Here is a 20,045-nt window from a genome sequence, read left to right on the forward strand (position 1 = left end):
TGACAGTGACGTTCTAACCACCGTGCCAAATTGTATGGTCTGAAAGTCCACAACACCTGAGAAATAAACAATGATTTCATTCTAAAGTAAAAAATATAGATATGGACCTTAAGATGTGGTATCCACCTTGACAATAGTATGTCTTGTCTGAAAGTCCAAAAACAATGAGAATTAATTTTTACTTCCTCTTCAGCCAACACTGTAATTTTACAATAAGCTTTACTGCCCCGTGTGAGGATCGAACTCACGACCTTCAGATTATGAGACTGACGCGCTACCTACTGCGCCAACGAGGCACAGTTTATCAATAATTCAAAAGAAAAAAATATCGATACCGACCTTCAGATTTTGACAGTGACGTTCTAACCACCGTGCCAAAATGTATGGTCTGAAAGTCCACAATACCTGAGAAATAAACAATGATTTCATTCTAAAGTAAAAAATATAGATATGGACCTTAAGATGTGGTATCCACCTTGACAATAGTATGTCTTGTCTGAATGTCAAAAACAATGAGAATTAATTTTTACTTCCTCTTCAGCCAACACTGTAATTTTACAAAAAGCTTTACTGCCCCGTGTGAGGATCGAACTCACGACCTTCAGATTATGAGACTGACGCGCTACCTACTGCGCAAACGAGGCACAGCTTTTCAATAATTCGAAAGAAAAAAATATCGATACCGACCTTCATATTTTGACAGTGACGTTCTAACCACCGTGCCAAAATGTATGGTCTGAAAGTCCACAACACCTGAGAAATAAACAATGATTTCATTCTAAAGTAAAAAATATAGATATGGACCTTAAGATGTGGTATCCACCTTGACAATAGTATGTCTTGTCTGAAAGTCCAAAAACAATGAGAATTTATTTTTACTTGCTCTTCAGCTAACACTGTAATTTTACATAAAGCTTTCCTACCCCGTGTGAGGATCGAACTCACGACCTTCAGATTATGAGACTGACGCGCTACCTACTGCGCCAACGAGGCACAGTTTATCAATTATTCGAAAGAAAAGAATATCGATACCGACCTTCATATTTTGACAGTGACGTTCTAACCACCGTGCCAAATTGTATGGTCTAAAAGTCCACAACACCTGAGAAATAGACAATGATTTCATTCTAAAGTAAAAAATATAGATATGGACCTTAAGATGTGGTATCCACCTTGACAATAGTATGTCTTGTCTGAATGTCCAAAAATAATGAGAATTAATTTTTACATCCTCTTCAGCCAACACTGTAATTTTTCAACAAGTTTAACTGCCCCGTGTGAGGATCGAACTCACAACCTTCAGAATATGAGACTGACGCGCTACCTACTGCGCCAACTAGGCACATCTTATCAATAATTCGAGAAAAAAAAAAATTCGATACCGACCTTCATATTTGGACAGTGACGTTCTAACCACCGTGCCAAAATGTATGGTCTGAAAGTCCACAACACCTGAGAAATAAACAATGATTTCATTCAAAAGTAAAAAATATAGATATGGACCTTAAGATGTGGTATCCACCTTGACAATAGTATTTCTTGTCTGAATGTCCAAAAACAATGAGAATTAATTTTTACTTCCTCTTCAGCCAACACTGTAATTTTACATGAAGCTTTGCTGCCCCGTGTGAGGATCGAACTCACGACCTTCAGATTATGAGACTGACGCGCTACCTACTGGACAACGAGGCACAGTTTATCAATAATTCGAAAGAAAAAAATATCGATACCGACCTTCAGATTTTGACAGTGACGTTCTAACCACCGTGCCAAAATGTATGGTCTGAAAGTCCACAACACCTGAGAAATAAACAATGATTTCATTCTAAAGTAAAAAATATAGATATGGACCTTACGATGTGGTATCCACCTTGACAATAGTATGTCTTGTCTGAAAGTCCAAAAACAATGAGAATTTATTTTTACTTCCTCTTCAGCTAACACTGTAATTTTACATAAAGCTTTCCTGCCCCGTGTGAGGATCGAACTCACGACCTTCAGATTATGAGACTGACGCGCTACCTACTGCGCCAACGAAGCCCAGTTTATCAATTATTCGAAAGAAAAAAATATCGATACCGACCTTCATATTTTGACAGTGACGTTCTAACCACCGTGCCAAAATGTATGGTCTGAAAGTCCACAACACCTGAGAAATAAACAATGATTTCATTCTAAAGTAAAAAATATAGATATGGACCTTAAGATGTGGTATCCACCTTGACAATAGTATGTCTTGTCTGAATGTCAAAAACAATGAGAATTAATTTTTACTTCCTCTTCAGCCAACACTGTAATTTTACAAAAAGCTTTACTGCCCCGTGTGAGGATCGAACTCACGACCTTCAGATTATGAGACTGACGCGCTACCTACTGCTCCAACGAGGCACAGTTAATCAATAATTCGAAAGAAAAAAATATCGATACCGACCTTCAGATTTTGACAGTGACGTTCTAACCACCGTGCCAAAATGTATGGTCTGAAAGTCCACAACACCTGAGAAATAAACAATGATTTCATTCTAAAGTTAAAAATATAGATATGGACCTTAAGATGTGGTATCCACCTTGACAATAGTATGTCTTGTCTGAAAGTCCAAAAACAATGAGAATTTATTTTTACTTGCTCTTCAGCTAACACTGTAATTTTACATAATGCTTTCCTACCCCGTGTGAGGATCGAACTCACGACCTTCAGATTATGAGACTGACGCGCTACCTACTGCGCCAACGAGGCACAGTTTATCAATTATTCGAAAGAAAAAAATATCGATACCGACCTTCATATTTTGACAGTGACGTTCTAACCACCGTGCCAAAATGTATGGTCTAAAAGTCCACAACACCTGAGAAATAGACAATGATTTCATTCTAAAGTAAAAAATATAGATATGGACCTTAAGATGTGGTATCCACCTTGACAATAGTATGTCTTGTCTGAAAGTCCAAAAACAATGAGAATTAATTTTTACTTCCTCTTCAGCCAACACTGTAATTTTACAATAAGCTTTACTGCCCCGTGTGAGGATCGAACTCACGACCTTCAGATTATGAGACTGACGCGCTACCTACTGCGCCAACGAGGCACAGTTTATCAATAATTCAAAAGAAAAAAATATCGATACCGACCTTCAGATTTTGACAGTGACGTTCTAACCACCGTGCCAAAATGTATGGTCTGAAAGTCCACAATACCTGCGAAATAAACAATGATTTCATTCTAAAGTAAAAAATATAGATATGGACCTTAAGATGTGGTATCCACCTTGACAATAGTATGTCTTGTCTGAATGTCAAAAACAATGAGAATTAATTTTTACTTCCTCTTCAGCCAACACTGTAATTTTACAAAAAGCTCTACTGCCCCGTGTGAGGATCGAACTCACGACCTTCAGATTATGAGACTGACGCGCTACCTACTGCGCAAACGAGGCACAGCTTTTCAATAATTCGAAAGAAAAAAATATCGATACCGACCTTCATATTTTGACAGTGACGTTCTAACCACCGTGCCAAAATGTATGGTCTGAAAGTCCACAACACCTGAGAAATAAACAATGATTTCATTCTAAAGTAAAAAATATAGATATGGACCTTAAGATGTGGTATCCACCTTGACAATAGTATGTCTTGTCTGAAAGTCCAAAAACAATGAGAATTTATTTTTACTTGCTCTTCAGCTAACACTGTAATTTTACAGAAAGCTTTACTACCCCGTGTGAGGATCGAACTCACGACCTTCAGATTATGAGACTGACGCGCTACCTACTGCGCCAACGAGGCACAGTTTATCAATTATTCGAAAGAAAAAAATATCGATACCGACCTTCATATTTTGACAGTGACGTTCTAACCACCGTGCCAAATTGTATGGTCTAAAAGTCCACAACACCTGAGAAATAGACAATGATTTCATTCTAAAGTAAAAAATATAGATATGGACCTTAAGATGTGGTATCCACCTTGACAATAGTATGTCTTGTCTGAAAGTCCAAAAACAATGAGAATTAATTTTTACTTCCTCTTCAGCCAACACTGTAATTTTACAATAAGCTTTACTGCCCCGTGTGAGGATCGAAATCACGACCTTCAGATTACGAGACTGACGCGCTACCTACTGCGCCAACGAGGCACAATTTATCAATAATTCGAAAGAAAAAAATATCGATACCGACCTTCATATTTTGACAGTGACGTTCTAACCACCGTGTCAAAATGTATGGTCTGAAAGTCCACAACACCTGAGAAATAAACAATGATTTCATTCTAAAGTAAAAAATATAGATATGGACCTTACGATGTGGTATCCACCTTGACAATAGTATGTCTTGTCTGAATGTCCAAAAATAATGAGAATTAATTTTTACATCCTCTTCAGCCAACACTGTAATTTTTCAACAAGTTTAACTGCCCCGTGTGAGGATCGAACTCACAACCTTCAGAATATGAGACTGACGCGCTACCTACTGCGCCAACTAGGCACATCTTATCAATAATTCGAGAAAAAAAAAATATCGATACCGACCTTCATATTTGGACAGTGACGTTCTAACCACCGTGCCAAAATGTATGGTCTGAAAGTCCACAACACCTGAGAAATAAACAATGATTTCATTCAAAAGTAAAAAATATAGATATGGACCTTAAGATGTGGTATCCACCTTGACAATAGTATTTCTTGTCTGAATGTCCAAAAACAATGAGAATTAATTTTTACTTCCTCTTCAGCCAACACTGTAATTTTACATGAAGCTTTGCTGCCCCGTGTGAGGATCGAACTCACGACCTTCAGATTATGAGACTGACGCGCTACCTACTGGACAACGAGGCACAGTTTATCAATAATTCGAAAGAAAAAAATATCGATACCGACCTTCAGATTTTGACAGTGACGTTCTAACCACCGTGCCAAAATGTATGGTCTGAAAGTCCACAACACCTGAGAAATAAACAATGATTTCATTCTAAAGTAAAAAATATAGATATGGACCTTACGATGTGGTATCCACCTTGACAATAGTATGTCTTGTCTGAAAGTCCAAAAACAATGAGAATTTATTTTTACTTCCTCTTCAGCTAACACTGTAATTTTACATAAAGCTTTCCTGCCCCGTGTGAGGATCGAACTCACGACCTTCAGATTATGAGACTGACGCGCTACCTACTGCACCAACGAGGCCCAGCTTATCAATTATTCGAAAGAAAAAAATATCGATACCGACCTTCATATTTTGACAGTGACGTTCTAACCACCGTGCCAAAATGTATGGTCTGAAAGTCCACAACACCTGAGAAATAAACAATGATTTCATTCTAAAGTAAAAAATATAGATATGGACCTTAAGATGTGGTATCCACCTTGACAATAGTATGTCTTGTCTGAATGTCAAAAACAATGAGAATACATTTTTACTTCCTCTTCAGCCAACACTGTAATTTTACATAAAGCTTTGCTGCCCCGTGTGAGGATCGAACTCACGACCTTCAGATTATGAGACTGACGCGCTACCTACTGCGCCAACGAGGCACAGTTTATCAATAATTCAAAAGAAAAAAATATCGATACCGACCTTCAGATTTTGACAGTGACGTTCTAACCACCGTGCCAAAATGTATGGTCTGAAAGTCCACAATACCTGAGAAATAAACAATGATTTCATTCTAAAGTAAAAAATATAGATATGGACCTTACGATGTGGTATCCACCTTGACAATAGTATGTCTTGTCTGAAAGTCCAAAAACAATGAGAATTAATTTTTACTTCCTCTTCAGCCAACACTGTAATTTTACATAAAGCTTTGTTGCCCCGTGTGAGGATCGAACTCGCGACCTTCAGATTATGAGACTGACACGCTACCTACTGCGCCAACGAGGCACAGTTTATCAATTATTCGAAAGAAAAAAATATCGATACCGACCTTCATATTTTGACAGTGACGTTCTAACCACCGTGCCAAAATGTATGGTCTGAAAGTCCACAACACCTGAGAAATAAACAATGATTTCATTCTAAAGTAAAAAATATAGATATGGACCTTAAGATGTGGTATCCACCTTGACAATAGTATGTCTTGTCTGAATGTCAAAAACAATGAGAATTAATTTTTACTTCCTCTTCAGCCAACACTGTAATTTTACATAAAGCTTAGCTGCCCCGTGTGAGGATCGAACTCACGACCTTCAGATTATGAGACTGACACGCTACCTACTGCGCCAACGAGGCACAGTTTATCAATAATTAGAAAGAGAAAAATATCGATACCGACCTTTAGATTTTGACAGTGACGTTCTAACCACCGTGCCAAAATGTATGGTCTGAAAGTCCACAACACCTGAGAAATAAACAATGATTTCATTCTAAAGTAAAAAATATAGATATGGACCTTACGATGTGGTATCCACCTTGACAATAGTATGTCTTGTCTGAAAGTCCAAAAACAATGAGAATTTATTTTTACTTCCTCTTCAGCTAACACTGTAATTTTACATAAAGCTTTCCTGCCCCGTGTGAGGATCGAACTCACGACCTTCAGATTATGAGACTGACGCGCTACCTACTGCGCCAACGAGGCCCAGTTTATCCATTATTTGAAAGAAAAAAATATCGATACCGACCTTCATATTTTGACAGTGACGTTCTAACCACCGTGCCAAAATGTATGGTCTGAAAGTCCACAACACCTGAGAAATAAACAATGATTTCATTCTAAAGTTAAAAATATAGATATGGACCTTACGATGTGGTATCCACCTTGACAATAGTATGTCTTGTCTGAAAGTCCAAAAACAATGAGAATACATTTTCACTTCCTCTTCAGCCAACACTGTAATTTTACATAAATCTTGGCTGCCCCGTGTGAGGATCGAACTCACGACCTTCAGATTATGAGACTGACGCGCTACCTACTGCGCCAACGAGGCACAGATTATCAATAATTCAAAAGAAAAAAATATCGATACCGACCTTCAGATTTTGACAGTGACGTTCTAACCACCGTGCCAAAATGTATGGTCTGAAAGTCCACAATACCTGAGAAATAAACAATGATTTCATTCTAAAGTAAAAAATATAGATATGGACCTTAAGATGTGGTATCCACCTTGACAATAGTATGTCTTGTCTGAATGTCAAAAACAATGAGAATTAATTTTTACTTCCTCTTCAGCCAACACTGTAATTTTACATAAAGCTTAGCTGCCCCGTGTGAGGATCGAACTCACGACCTTCAGATTATGAGACTGACACGCTACCTACTGCGCCAACGAGGCACAGTTTATCAATAATTAGAAAGAGAAAAATATCGATACCGACCTTTAGATTTTGACAGTGACGTTCTAACCACCGTGCCAAAATGTATGGTCTGAAAGTCCACAACACCTGAGAAATAAACAATGATTTCATTCTAAAGTAAAAAATATAGATATGGACCTTACGATGTGGTATCCACCTTGACAATAGTATGTCTTGTCTGAAAGTCCAAAAACAATGAGAATTTATTTTTACTTCCTCTTCAGCTAACACTGTAATTTTACATAAAGCTTTCCTGCCCCGTGTGAGGATCGAACTCACGACCTTCAGATTATGAGACTGACGCGCTACCTACTGCGCCAACGAGGCCCAGTTTATCCATTATTCGAAAGAAAAAAATATCGATACCGACCTTCATATTTTGACAGTGACGTTCTAACCACCGTGCCAAAATGTATGGTCTGAAAGTCCACAACACCTGAGAAATAAACAATGATTTCATTCTAAAGTAAAAAATATAGATATGGACCTTAAGATGTGGTATCCACCTTGACAATAGTATGTCTTGTCTGAATGTCAAAAACAATGAGAATTAATTTTTACTTCCTCTTCAGCCAACACTGTAATTTTACAAAAAGCTTTACTGCCCCGTGTGAGGATCGAACTCACGACCTTCAGATTATGAGACTGACGCGCTACCTACTGCGCCAACGAGGCACAGCTTATCAATAATTCGAAATAAAAAAATATCGATACCGACCTTCATATTTTGACAGTGACGTTCTAACCACCGTGCCAAAATGTATGGTCTGAAAGTCCACAACACCTGAGAAATAAACAATGATTTCATTCTAAAGTAAAAAATATAGATATGGACCTTAAGATGTGGTATCCACCTTGACAATAGTATGTCTTGTCTGAAAGTCCAAAAACAATGAGAATTAATTTTTACTTCCTCTTCAGCCAACACTGTAATTTTACATAAAGCTTTGCTGCCCCGTGTGAGGATCGAACTCACAACCTTCAGATTATGAGACTGACACGCTACCTACTGCGCCAACGAGGCACAGTTTATCAATAATTAGAAAGAGAAAAATATCGATACCGACCTTTAGATTTTGACAGTGACGTTCTAAGCACCGTGCCAAAATGTATGGTCTGAAAGTCCACAACACCTGAGAAATAAACAATGATTTCATTCTAAAGTAAAAAATATAGATATGGACCTTAAGATGTGGTATCCACCTTGACAATAGTATGTCTTGTCTGAATGTCAAAAACAATGAGAATTAATTTTTACTTCCTCTTCACCCAACACTGTAATTTTACATAAAGCTTTGCTGCCCCGTGTGAGGATCGAACTCACGACCTTCAGATTATGAGACTGACGCGCTACATACTGCGCCAACAAGGCACAGTTTATCAATAATTCAAAAGAAAAAAATATCGATACCGACCTTCAGATTTTGACGGTGACGTTCTAACCACCGTGCCAAAATGTATGGTCTGAAAGTCCACAACACCTGAGAAATAAACAATGATTTCATTCTAAAGTAAAAAATATAGATATGGACCTTAAGATGTGGTATCCACCTTGACAATAGTATGTCTTGTCTGAAAGTCCAAAAACAATGAGAATTTATTTTTACTTCCTCTTCAGCCAACACTGTAATTTTACATAAAGCTTTGCTGCCCAGTGTGAGGATCGAACTCACGACCTTCAGATTATGAGACTGATGCGCTACCTACTGCGCCAACGAGGCACAGTTTATCAATATTCAAAATAAAAAAATATCGATACCGACCTTCAGATTTTGACAGTGACGTTCTAACCACCATGCCAAAATGTATGGCCTGAAAGTCCACAACACCTGAGAAATAAACAATGATTTCATTCTAAAGTAAAAAATATAGGTATGAACCTTACGATGTGGTATCCACCTTGACAATAGTATGTCTTGTCTGAAAATTCAAGAACAATGAGAATTAATTTTTACTTCCTCTTCAGCCAACACTGTAATTTAAAAAAAAGAACTGCTGCCACGTGTGAGAATCGAACTCAAGACCTTCAGATTATGAGACTGACGCGCTACCTACTGCTCCAACGAGGCACAGTTTACCAATAATTCGAAAGTAAAAAATATCGATACCGACCTTCAGATTTTGACAGTGACGTTCTAACCACCGTGCCAAAATGTATGGTCTGAAAGTCCACAACACCTGAGAAATAAACAATGATTTCATTCTAAAGTAAAAAATATAGATATGGACCTTACGATGTGGTATCCACCTTGACAATAGTATGTCTTGTCTGAAAGTCCAAAAACAATGAGAATTTATTTTAACTTCCTCTTCAGCCAACACTGTAATTTTACATAAAGCTTTGCTGCCCCGTGTGAGGATCGAACTCACGACCTTCAGATTATGAGACTGATGCGCTACCTACTGCGCCAACGAGGCACAGTTTATCAATATTCAAAATAAAAAAATATCGATACCGACCTTCAGATTTTGACAGTGACGTTCTAACCACCATGCCAAAATGTATGGCCTGAAAGTCCACAACACCTGAGAAATAAACAATGATTTCATTCTAAAGTAAAAAATATAGGTATGGACCTTAAGATGTGGTATCCACCTTGACAATAGTATGTCTTGTCTGAAAATTCAAGAACAATGAGAATTAATTTTTACTTCCTCTTCAGCCAACACTGTAATTTAAAAAAAAGAACTGCTGCCACGTGTGAGAATCGAACTCAAGACCTTCAGATTATGAGACTGACGCGGTACCTACTGCTCCAACGAGGCACAGTTTAACAATAATTCGAAAGAAAGAAATATCGATACCGACCTTCAGATTTTGACAGTGACGTTCTAACCACCGTGCCAAAATGTATGGTCTGAAAGTCCACAACACCTGAGAAATAAACAATGATTTCATTCTAAAGTAAAAAATATAGATATGGACCTTAAGATGTGGTATCCACCTTGACAATAGTATGTCTTGTCTGAATGTCAAAAACAATGAGAATTAATTTTTACTTCCTCTTCAGCCAACACTGTAATTTTACAAAATGCTTTACTGCCCCGTGTGAGGATCGAACTCACGACCTTCAGATTATGAGACTGACGCGCTACCTACTGCGCAAACGAGGCACAGCTTTTCAATAATTCGAAAGAAAAAAATATCGATAACGACCTTCATATTTTGACAGTGACGTTCTAACCACCGTGCCAAAATGTATGGTCTGAAAGTCCACAACACCTGAGAAATAAACAATGATTTCATTCTAAAGTAAAAAATATAGATATGGACCTTAAGATGTGGTATCCACCTTGACAATAGTATGTCTTGTCTGAAAGTCCAAAAACAATGAGAATTTATTTTTACTTGCTCTTCAGCTAACACTGTAATTTTACATAAAGCTTTCCTACCCCGTGTGAGGATCGAACTCACGACCTTCAGATTATGAGACTGACGCGCTACCTACTGCGCCAACGAGGCACAGTTTATCAATTATTCGAAAAGAAAAAAATATCGATACCGACCTTCATATTTTGACAGTGACGTTCTAACCACCGTGCCAAATTGTATGGTCTAAAAGTCCACAACACCTGAGAAATAGACAATGATTTCATTCTAAAGTAAAAAATATAGATATGGACCTTAAGATGTGGTATCCACCTTGACAATAGTATGTCTTGTCTGAAAGTCCAAAAACAATGAGAATTAATTTTTACTTCCTCTTCAGCCAACACTGTAATTTTACAATAAGCTTTACTGCCCCGTGTGAGGATCGAACTCACGACCTTCAGATTATGAGACTGACGCGCTACCTACTGCGCCAACGAGGAACAATTTATCAATAATTCGAAAGAAAAAAATATCGATACCGACCTTCATATTTTGACAGTGACGTTCTAACCACCGTGTCAAAATGTATGGTCTGAAAGTCCACAACACCTGAGAAATAAACAATGATTTCATTCTAAAGTAAAAAATATAGATATGGACCTTACGATGTGGTATCCACCTTGACAATAGTATGTCTTGTCTGAATGTCCAAAAATAATGAGAATTAATTTTTACTTCCTCTTCAGCCAACACTGTAATTTTTCAACAAGTTTAACTGCCCCGTGTGAGGATCGAACTCACAACCTTCAGAATATGAGACTGACGCGCTACCTACTGCGCCAACTAGGCACATCTTATCAATAATTCGAGAAAAAAAAATATCGATACCGACCTTCATATTTGGACAGTGACGTTCTACCCACCGTGCCAAAATGTATGGTCTGAAAGTCCACAACACCTGAGAAATAAACAATGATTTCATTCAAAAGTAAAAAATATAGATATGGACCTTAAGATGTGGTATCCACCTTGACAATAGTATTTCTTGTCTGAATGTCCAAAAACATTGAGAATTAATTTTTACTTCCTCTTCAGCCAACACTGTATTTTTACAATTAGCTTTACTGCCCCGTGTGAGGATCGAACTCACAACCTTCAGATTATGAGGCTGACGCGCTACCTATTGCGCCAACGATGCACAGTTTATCAATAATTCGAAATAAAAAAATATCGATACCGACCTTCAGATTTTGACAGTGACGTTCTAACCACCGTGCCAAAATGTATGGTCTGAAAGTCCACAACACCTGAGAAATAAACAATGATTTCATTCTAAAGTAAAAAATATAGATATGGACCTTAAGATGTGGTATCCACCTTGACAATAGTATGTCTTGTCTGAAAGTCCAAAAACAATGAGAATTTATTTTTTACTTGCTCTTCAGCTAACACTGTAATTTTACATAAAGCTTTACTGCCCCGTGTGAGGATCGAACTCACGACCTTCAGATTATGAGACTGACGCGCTACCTACTGCGCCAACGAGGCACAATTTATCAATAATTCGAAAGAAAAAAATATCGATACCGACCTTCATATTTTGACAGTGACGTTCTAACCACCGTGCCAAAATGTATGGTCTGAAAGTCCACAACACCTGAGAAATAAACAATGATTTCATTCTAAAGTAAAAAATATAGATATGGACCTTAAGATGTGGTATCCACCTTGACAATAGTATTTCTTGTCTGAATGTCCAAAAACAATGAGAATTAATTTTTACTTCCTCTTCAGCCAACACTGTATTTTTACAATAAGCTTTACTGCCCCGTGTGAGGATCGAACTCACAACCTTCAGATTATGAGACTGACGCGCTACCTACTGCGCCAACGAGGCACAGTTTATCAATAATTCGAAATAAAAAAATATCGATACCGACCTTCAGATTTTGACAGTGACGTTCTAACCACCGTGCCAAAATGTATGGTCTGAAAGTCCACAACACCTGAGAAATAAACAATGATTTCATTCTAAAGTAAAAAATATAGATATGGACCTTAAGATGTGGTATCCACCTTGACAATAGTATGTCTTGTCTGAAAGTCCAAAAACAATGAGAATTAATTTTTACTTCCTCTTCAGCCAACACTGTAATTTTTCAACAAGTTTAACTGCCCCGTGTGAGGATCGAACTCACAACCTTCAGAATATGAGACTGACGCGCTACCTACTGCACCAACGAGGCACAGTTTATCAATAATTCAAAAGAAAAAAATATCGATACCGACCTTCATATTTTGACAGTGACGTTCTAACCACCGTGCCAAAATGTATGGTCTGAAAGTCCACAACACCTGAGAAATAAACAATGATTTCATTCTAAAGTAAAAAATATAGATATGGACCTTAAGATGTGGTATCCACCTTGACAATAGTATGTCTTGTCTGAATGTCCAAAAACAATGAGAATTAATTTTTACTTCCTCTTCAGCCAACACTGTAATTTTACAATAACCTTTACTGCCCCGTGTGAGGATCGAACTCACGACCTTCAGATTATGAGACTGACGCGCTACCTACTGCGCCAGCGAGGCACAGGTTATCAAAAATTCGAAAGAAAAAAATATCGATACCGACCTTCATATTTTGACAGTGACGTTCTAACCACCGTGCCAAAATGTATGGTCTGAAAGTCCACAACACCTGAGAAATAAACAATGATTTCATTCTAAAGTAAAAAATATAGATATGGACCTTAAGATGTGGTATCCACCTTGACAATAGTATGTCTTGTCTGAAAGTCCAAAAACAATGAGAATCTATTTTTACTTGCTCTTCAGCTAACACTGTAATTTTACATGAAGCTTTCCTGGCCCGTGTGAGGATCGAACTCACGACCTTCAGATTATGAGACTGACGCGCTACCTACTGCGCCAACGAGGCACAGTTTATCAATTATTCGAAAGAAAAAAATATCGATACCGACCTTCATATTTTGACAGTGACGTTCTAACCACCGTGCCAAATTGTATGGTCTAAAAGTCCACAACACCTGAGAAATAGACAATGATTTCATTCTAAAGTAAAAAATATAGATATGGACCTTAAGATGTGGTATCCACCTTGACAATAGTATGTCTTGTCTGAAAGTCCAAAAACAATGAGAATTAATTTTTACTTCCTCTTCAGCCAACACTGTAATTTTACAATATGCTTTACTGCACCGTGTGAGGATCGAACTCACGACCTTCAGATTATGAGACTGACGTGCTACCTACTGCGCCAACGAGGCACAATTTATCAATAATTCGAAAGAAAAAAATATCGATACCGACCTTCATATTTTGACAGTGACGTTCTAACCACCGTGTCAAAATGTATGGTCTGAAAGTCCACAACACCTGAGAAATAAACAATGATTTCATTCTAAAGTAAAAAATATAGATATGGACCTTACGATGTGGTATCCACCTTGACAATAGTATGTCTTGTCTGAAAGTCCAAAAATAATGAGAATTAATTTTTACTTCCTCTTCAGCCAAAACTGTAATTTTTCAACAAGTTTAACTGCCCCGTGTGAGGATCGAACTCACAACCTTCAGAATATGAGACTGACGCGCTACCTACTGCGCCAACGAGGCACAATTTATCAATAATTCGAAAGAAAAAAATATCGATACCGACCTTCATATTTGGACAGTGACGTTCTAACCACCGTGTCAAAATGTATGGTCTGAAAGTCCACAACACCTGAGAAATAAACAATGATTTCATTCTAAAGTAAAAAAAATAGATATGGACCTTAAGATGTGGTATCCACCTTGACAATAGTATGTCTTGTCTGAATGTCCAAAAATAATGAGAATTAATTTTTACTTCCTCTTCAGCCAACACTGTAATTTTTCAACAAGTTTAACTGCCCCGTGTGAGGATCGAACTCACAACCTTCAGAATATGAGACTGACGCGCTACCTACTGCACCAACGAGGCACAGTTTATCAATAATTCAAAAGAAAAAAATATCGATACCGACCTTCATATTTTGACAGTGACGTTCTAACCACCGTGCCAAAATGTATGGTCTGAAAGTCCACAACACCTGAGAAATAAACAATGATTTCATTCTAAAGTAAAAAATATAGATATGGACCTTAAGATGTGGTATCCACCTTGACAATAGTATGTCTTGTCTGAATGTCCAAAAACAATGAGAATTAATTTTTACTTCCTCTTCAGCCAACACTGTAATTTTACAATAAGCTTTACTGCCCCGTGAGAGGATCGAAATCACGACCTTCAGATTATGAGACTGACGCGCTACCTACTGCGCCAACGAGGCACAGGTTATCAAAAATTCGAAAGAAAAAAATATCGATACCGACCTTCAGATTTTGACAGTGACGTTCTAACCACCGTGCCAAAATGTATGGTCTGAAAGTCCACAACACCTGAGAAATAAACAATGATTTCATTCTAAAGTAAAAAATATAGATATGGACCTTAAGATGTGGTATCCACCTTGACAATAGTATGTCTTGTCTGAAAGTCCAAAAACAATGAGAATTTATTTTTACTTGCTCTTCAGCTAACACTGTAATTTTACATAAAGCTTTCCTGCCCCGTGTGAGCATCGAACTCACGACCTTCAGATTATGAGACTGACGCGCTACCTACTGCGCCAACGAGGCACAGTTTATCAATTATTCGAAATAAAAAAATATCGATACCGACCTTCATATTTTGACAGTGACGTTCTAACCACCGTGCCAAAATGTATGGTCTGAAAGTCCACAACACCTGAGAAATAAACAATGATTTCATTCTAAAGTAAAAAATATAGATATGGACCTTAAGATGTGGTATCCACCTTGACAATAGTATGTCTTGTCTGAAAGTCCAAAAACAATGAGAATTTATTTTTACTTGCTCTTCAGCTAACACTGTAATTTTACATAAAGCTTTCCTGCCCCGTGTGAGGATCGAACTCACGACCTTCAGATTATGAGACTGACGCGCTACCTACTGCGCCAACGAGGCACAGTTTATCAATAATTCGAAAGAAAAAAATATCGATACCGACCTTCAGATTTTGACAGTGACGTTCTAACCACCGTGCCAAAATGTATGGTCTGAAAGTCCACAACACCTGAGAAATAAACAATGATTTCATTCTAAAGTAAAAAATATAGATATGGACCTTAAGATGTGGTATCCACCTTGACAATAGTATGTCTTGTCTGAAAGTCCAAAAACAATGAGAATTAATTTTTACTTCCTCTTCAGCCAACACTGTAATTTTACATAAAGCTTTGCTGCCCCGTGTGAGGATCGAACTCACGACCTTCTGATTATGAGACTGACGCGCTACCTACTGCGCCAACGAGGCACAGTTTATCAATAATTCGAAAGAAAAAAATATCGATACCGACCTTCAGATTTTGACAGTGACGTTCTAACCACCGTGCCAAAATGTATGGTCTGAAAGTCCACAACACCTGAGAAATAAACAATGATTTCATTCTAAAGTAAAAAATATAGATATGGACCTTAAGATGTGGTATCCACCTTGACAATAGTATGTCTTGTCTGAAAGTCCAAAAACAATGAGAATTTATTTTTATTTCCTCTTCAGCCAACACTGTAATTTTTCAACAAGTTTAACTGCCCCGTGTGAGGATCGAACTCACAACCTTCAGAATATGAGACTGACGCGCTACCTACTGCACCAACGAGGCACAGTTTATCAATAATTCAAAAGAAAAAAATATCGATACCGACCTTCATATTTTGACAGTGACGTTCTAACCACCGTGCCAAAATGTATGGTCTGAAAGTCCACAACACCTGAGAAATAAACAATGATTTCATTCTAAAGTAAAAAATATAGATATGGACCTTAAGATGTGGTATCCACCTTGACAATAGTATGTCTTGTCTGAATGTCCAAAAACAATGAGAATTAATTTTTACTTCCTCTTCAGCCAACACTGTAATTTTACAATATGCTTTACTGCCCCGTGTGAGGATCGAACTCACGACCTTCAGATTATGAGACTGACGCGCTACCTACTGCGCCAGCGAGGCACAGGTTATCAAAAATTCGAAAGAAAAAAATATCGATACCGACCTTCATATTTTGACAGTGACGTTCTAACCACCGTGCCAAAATGTATGGTCTGAAAGTCCACAACACCTGAGAAATAAACAATGATTTCATTCTAAAGTAAAAAATATAGATATGGACCTTAAGATGTGGTATCCACCTTGACAATAGTATGTCTTGTCTGAAAGTCCAAAAACAATGAGAATCTATTTTTACTTGCTCTTCAGCTAACACTGTAATTTTACATGAAGCTTTCCTGGCCCGTGTGAGGATCGAACTCACGACCTTCAGATTATGAGACTGACGCGCTACCTACTGCGCCAACGAGGCACAGTTTATCAATTATTCGAAAGAAAAAAATATCGATACCGACCTTCATATTTTGACAGTGACGTTCTAACCACCGTGCCAAATTGTATGGTCTAAAAGTCCACAACACCTGAGAAATAGACAATGATTTCATTCTAAAGTAAAAAATATAGATATGGACCTTAAGATGTGGTATCCACCTTGACAATAGTATGTCTTGTCTGAAAGTCCAAAAACAATGAGAATTAATTTTTACTTCCTCTTCAGCCAACACTGTAATTTTACAATATGCTTTACTGCACCGTGTGAGGATCGAACTCACGACCTTCAGATTATGAGACTGACGTGCTACCTACTGCGCCAACGAGGCACAATTTATCAATAATTCGAAAGAAAAAAATATCGATACCGACCTTCATATTTTGACAGTGACGTTCTAACCACCGTGTCAAAATGTATGGTCTGAAAGTCCACAACACCTGAGAAATAAACAATGATTTCATTCTAAAGTAAAAAATATAGATATGGACCTTACGATGTGGTATCCACCTTGACAATAGTATGTCTTGTCTGAAAGTCCAAAAATAATGAGAATTAATTTTTACTTCCTCTTCAGCCAAAACTGTAATTTTTCAACAAGTTTAACTGCCCCGTGTGAGGATCGAACTCACAACCTTCAGAATATGAGACTGACGCGCTACCTACTGCGCCAACGAGGCACAATTTATCAATAATTCGAAAGAAAAAAATATCGATACCGACCTTCATATTTGGACAGTGACGTTCTAACCACCGTGTCAAAATGTATGGTCTGAAAGTCCACAACACCTGAGAAATAAACAATGATTTCATTCTAAAGTAAAAAAAATAGATATGGACCTTAAGATGTGGTATCCACCTTGACAATAGTATGTCTTGTCTGAATGTCCAAAAATAATGAGAATTAATTTTTACTTCCTCTTCAGCCAACACTGTAATTTTTCAACAAGTTTAACTGCCCCGTGTGAGGATCGAACTCACAACCTTCAGAATATGAGACTGACGCGCTACCTACTGCACCAACGAGGAACAGTTTATCAATAATTCAAAAGAAAAAAATATCGATACCGACCTTCATATTTTGACAGTGACGTTCTAACCACCGTGCCAAAATGTATGGTCTGAAAGTCCACAACACCTGAGAAATAAACAATGATTTCATTCTAAAGTAAAAAATATAGATATGGACCTTAAGATGTGGTATCCACCTTGACAATAGTATGTCTTGTCTGAAAGTCCAAAAACAATGAGAATTAATTTTTACTTCCTCTTCAGCCAACACTGTAATTTTACATAAAGCTTTCCTGCCCCGTGTGAGGATCGAACTCACGACCTTCAGATTATGAGACTGACGCCCTACCTACTGCGCCAACGAGGCACAGTTTATCAATTATTCGAAAGAAAAAAATATCGATACCGACCTTCATATTTTGACAGTGACGTTCTAACCACCGTGCCAAAATGTATGGTCTGAAAGTCCACAACACCTGAGAAATAAACAATGATTTCATTCTAAAGTAAAAAATATAGATATGGACCTTAAGATGTGGTATCCACCTTGACAATAGTATGTCTTGTCTGAAAGTCCAAAAACAATGAGAATTTATTTTTACTTGCTCTTCAGCTAACACTGTAATTTTACATAAAGCTTTCCTGCCCCGTGTGAGGATCGAACTCACGACCTTCAGATTATGAGACTGACGCGCTACCTACTGCGCCAACGAGGCACAGTTTATCAATAATTCGAAAGAAAAAAATATCGATACCGACCTTCAGATTTTGACAGTGACGTTCTAACCACCGTGCCAAAATGTATGGTCTGAAAGTCCACAACACCTGAGAAATAAACAATGATTTCATTCTAAAGTAAAAAATATAGATATGGACCTTAAGATGTGGTATCCACCTTGACAATAGTATGTCTTGTCTGAAAGTCCAAGAACAATGAGAATTAATTTTTACTTCCTCTTCAGCCAACACTGTAATTTTACATAAAGCTTTGCTGCCCCGTGTGAGGATCGAACTCACGACCTTCAGATTATGAGACTGACGCGCTACCTACTGCGCCAACGAGGCACAGTTTATCAGTAATTCGAAAGAAAAAAATATCGATACCGACCTTCAGATTTTGACAGTGACGTTCTAACCACCGTGCCAAAATGTATGGTCTGAAAGTCCACAACACCTGAGAAATAAACAATGATTTCATTCTAAAGTAAAAAATATAGATATGGACCTTAAGATGTGGTATCCACCTTGACAATAGTATGTCTTGTCTGAAAGTCCAAGAACAATGAGAATTAATTTTTACTTCCTCTTCAGCCAACACTGTAATTTTACATAAAGATTTGCTGCCCCGTGTGAGGATCGAACTCACGACCTTCAGATTATGAGACTGACGCACTACCTACTACGCCAACGAGGCACTGTTTAAAAATATAGATATGGACCTTAAGATGTGGTATCCACCTTGACAATAGTATGTCTTATCTGAAAGTCCAAAAACAATGAGAATTAATTTTTAGTTCCTCTTCAGCCAACACTGTAATTTTACATAAAGCTTAGCTGCCCCGTGTGAGGATCGAACTCACGACCTTCAGATTATGAGACTGACGCGCTACCTACTGCGCCAACGAGGCACAGTTTATCAATAATTCGAAAGAAAAAAATATCGATACCGACCTTCAGATTTTGACAGTGACGTTCTAACCACCGTGCCAAAATGTATGGTCTGAAAGTCCACAACACCTGAGAAATAAACAATGATTTCATTCTAAAGTAAAAAATATAGATATGGACCTTAAGATGTGGTATCCACCTTGACAATAGTATGTCTTGTCTGAAAGTCCAAGAACAATGAGAATTAATTTTTACTTCCTCTTCAGCCAACACTGTAATTTTACATAAAGATTTGCTGCCCCGTGTGAGGATCGAACTCACGACCTTCTGATTATGAGACTGACGCGCTACCTACTGCGCCAACGTGGA

At 37.7% G+C, this 20,045-nt stretch overlaps 13 non-coding genes across 13 annotated transcripts; all 13 read right to left on the reverse strand.

Annotated features, from left to right (window-relative positions):
• Positions 1 to 223: 223 nt before the first annotated feature.
• Positions 224 to 296, reverse strand: trnam-cau (transfer RNA methionine (anticodon CAU)). The gene has a single exon. It is a non-coding gene; the product is annotated as a tRNA-Met (tRNA).
• Positions 297 to 3,013: 2,717 nt separating this feature from the next.
• trnam-cau (transfer RNA methionine (anticodon CAU)) lies at positions 3,014 to 3,086 on the reverse strand. Its single transcript has one exon. It is a non-coding gene; the product is annotated as a tRNA-Met (tRNA).
• Positions 3,087 to 4,059: 973 nt separating this feature from the next.
• Positions 4,060 to 4,132, reverse strand: trnat-cgu (transfer RNA threonine (anticodon CGU)). Its single transcript has one exon. It is a non-coding gene; the product is annotated as a tRNA-Thr (tRNA).
• A 1,322-nt stretch (positions 4,133 to 5,454) lies between these two features.
• On the reverse strand, positions 5,455 to 5,527 carry trnam-cau (transfer RNA methionine (anticodon CAU)). Its single transcript has one exon. It is a non-coding gene; the product is annotated as a tRNA-Met (tRNA).
• A 973-nt stretch (positions 5,528 to 6,500) lies between these two features.
• trnam-cau (transfer RNA methionine (anticodon CAU)) lies at positions 6,501 to 6,573 on the reverse strand. The gene has a single exon. It is a non-coding gene; the product is annotated as a tRNA-Met (tRNA).
• A 276-nt stretch (positions 6,574 to 6,849) lies between these two features.
• On the reverse strand, positions 6,850 to 6,922 carry trnam-cau (transfer RNA methionine (anticodon CAU)). Its single transcript has one exon. It is a non-coding gene; the product is annotated as a tRNA-Met (tRNA).
• A 624-nt stretch (positions 6,923 to 7,546) lies between these two features.
• trnam-cau (transfer RNA methionine (anticodon CAU)) lies at positions 7,547 to 7,619 on the reverse strand. Its single transcript has one exon. It is a non-coding gene; the product is annotated as a tRNA-Met (tRNA).
• Positions 7,620 to 7,894: 275 nt separating this feature from the next.
• On the reverse strand, positions 7,895 to 7,967 carry trnam-cau (transfer RNA methionine (anticodon CAU)). Its single transcript has one exon. It is a non-coding gene; the product is annotated as a tRNA-Met (tRNA).
• Positions 7,968 to 12,080: 4,113 nt separating this feature from the next.
• Positions 12,081 to 12,153, reverse strand: trnam-cau (transfer RNA methionine (anticodon CAU)). The gene has a single exon. It is a non-coding gene; the product is annotated as a tRNA-Met (tRNA).
• Positions 12,154 to 15,570: 3,417 nt separating this feature from the next.
• trnam-cau (transfer RNA methionine (anticodon CAU)) lies at positions 15,571 to 15,643 on the reverse strand. The gene has a single exon. It is a non-coding gene; the product is annotated as a tRNA-Met (tRNA).
• Positions 15,644 to 18,711: 3,068 nt separating this feature from the next.
• On the reverse strand, positions 18,712 to 18,784 carry trnam-cau (transfer RNA methionine (anticodon CAU)). Its single transcript has one exon. It is a non-coding gene; the product is annotated as a tRNA-Met (tRNA).
• Positions 18,785 to 19,060: 276 nt separating this feature from the next.
• trnam-cau (transfer RNA methionine (anticodon CAU)) lies at positions 19,061 to 19,133 on the reverse strand. The gene has a single exon. It is a non-coding gene; the product is annotated as a tRNA-Met (tRNA).
• A 490-nt stretch (positions 19,134 to 19,623) lies between these two features.
• On the reverse strand, positions 19,624 to 19,696 carry trnam-cau (transfer RNA methionine (anticodon CAU)). Its single transcript has one exon. It is a non-coding gene; the product is annotated as a tRNA-Met (tRNA).
• Positions 19,697 to 20,045: the final 349 nt, after the last annotated feature.

This window comes from Salvelinus alpinus, chromosome 2 (genome assembly GCF_045679555.1).
Source record: "Salvelinus alpinus chromosome 2, SLU_Salpinus.1, whole genome shotgun sequence".
Lineage (NCBI taxonomy): Eukaryota > Metazoa > Chordata > Actinopteri > Salmoniformes > Salmonidae > Salvelinus > Salvelinus alpinus.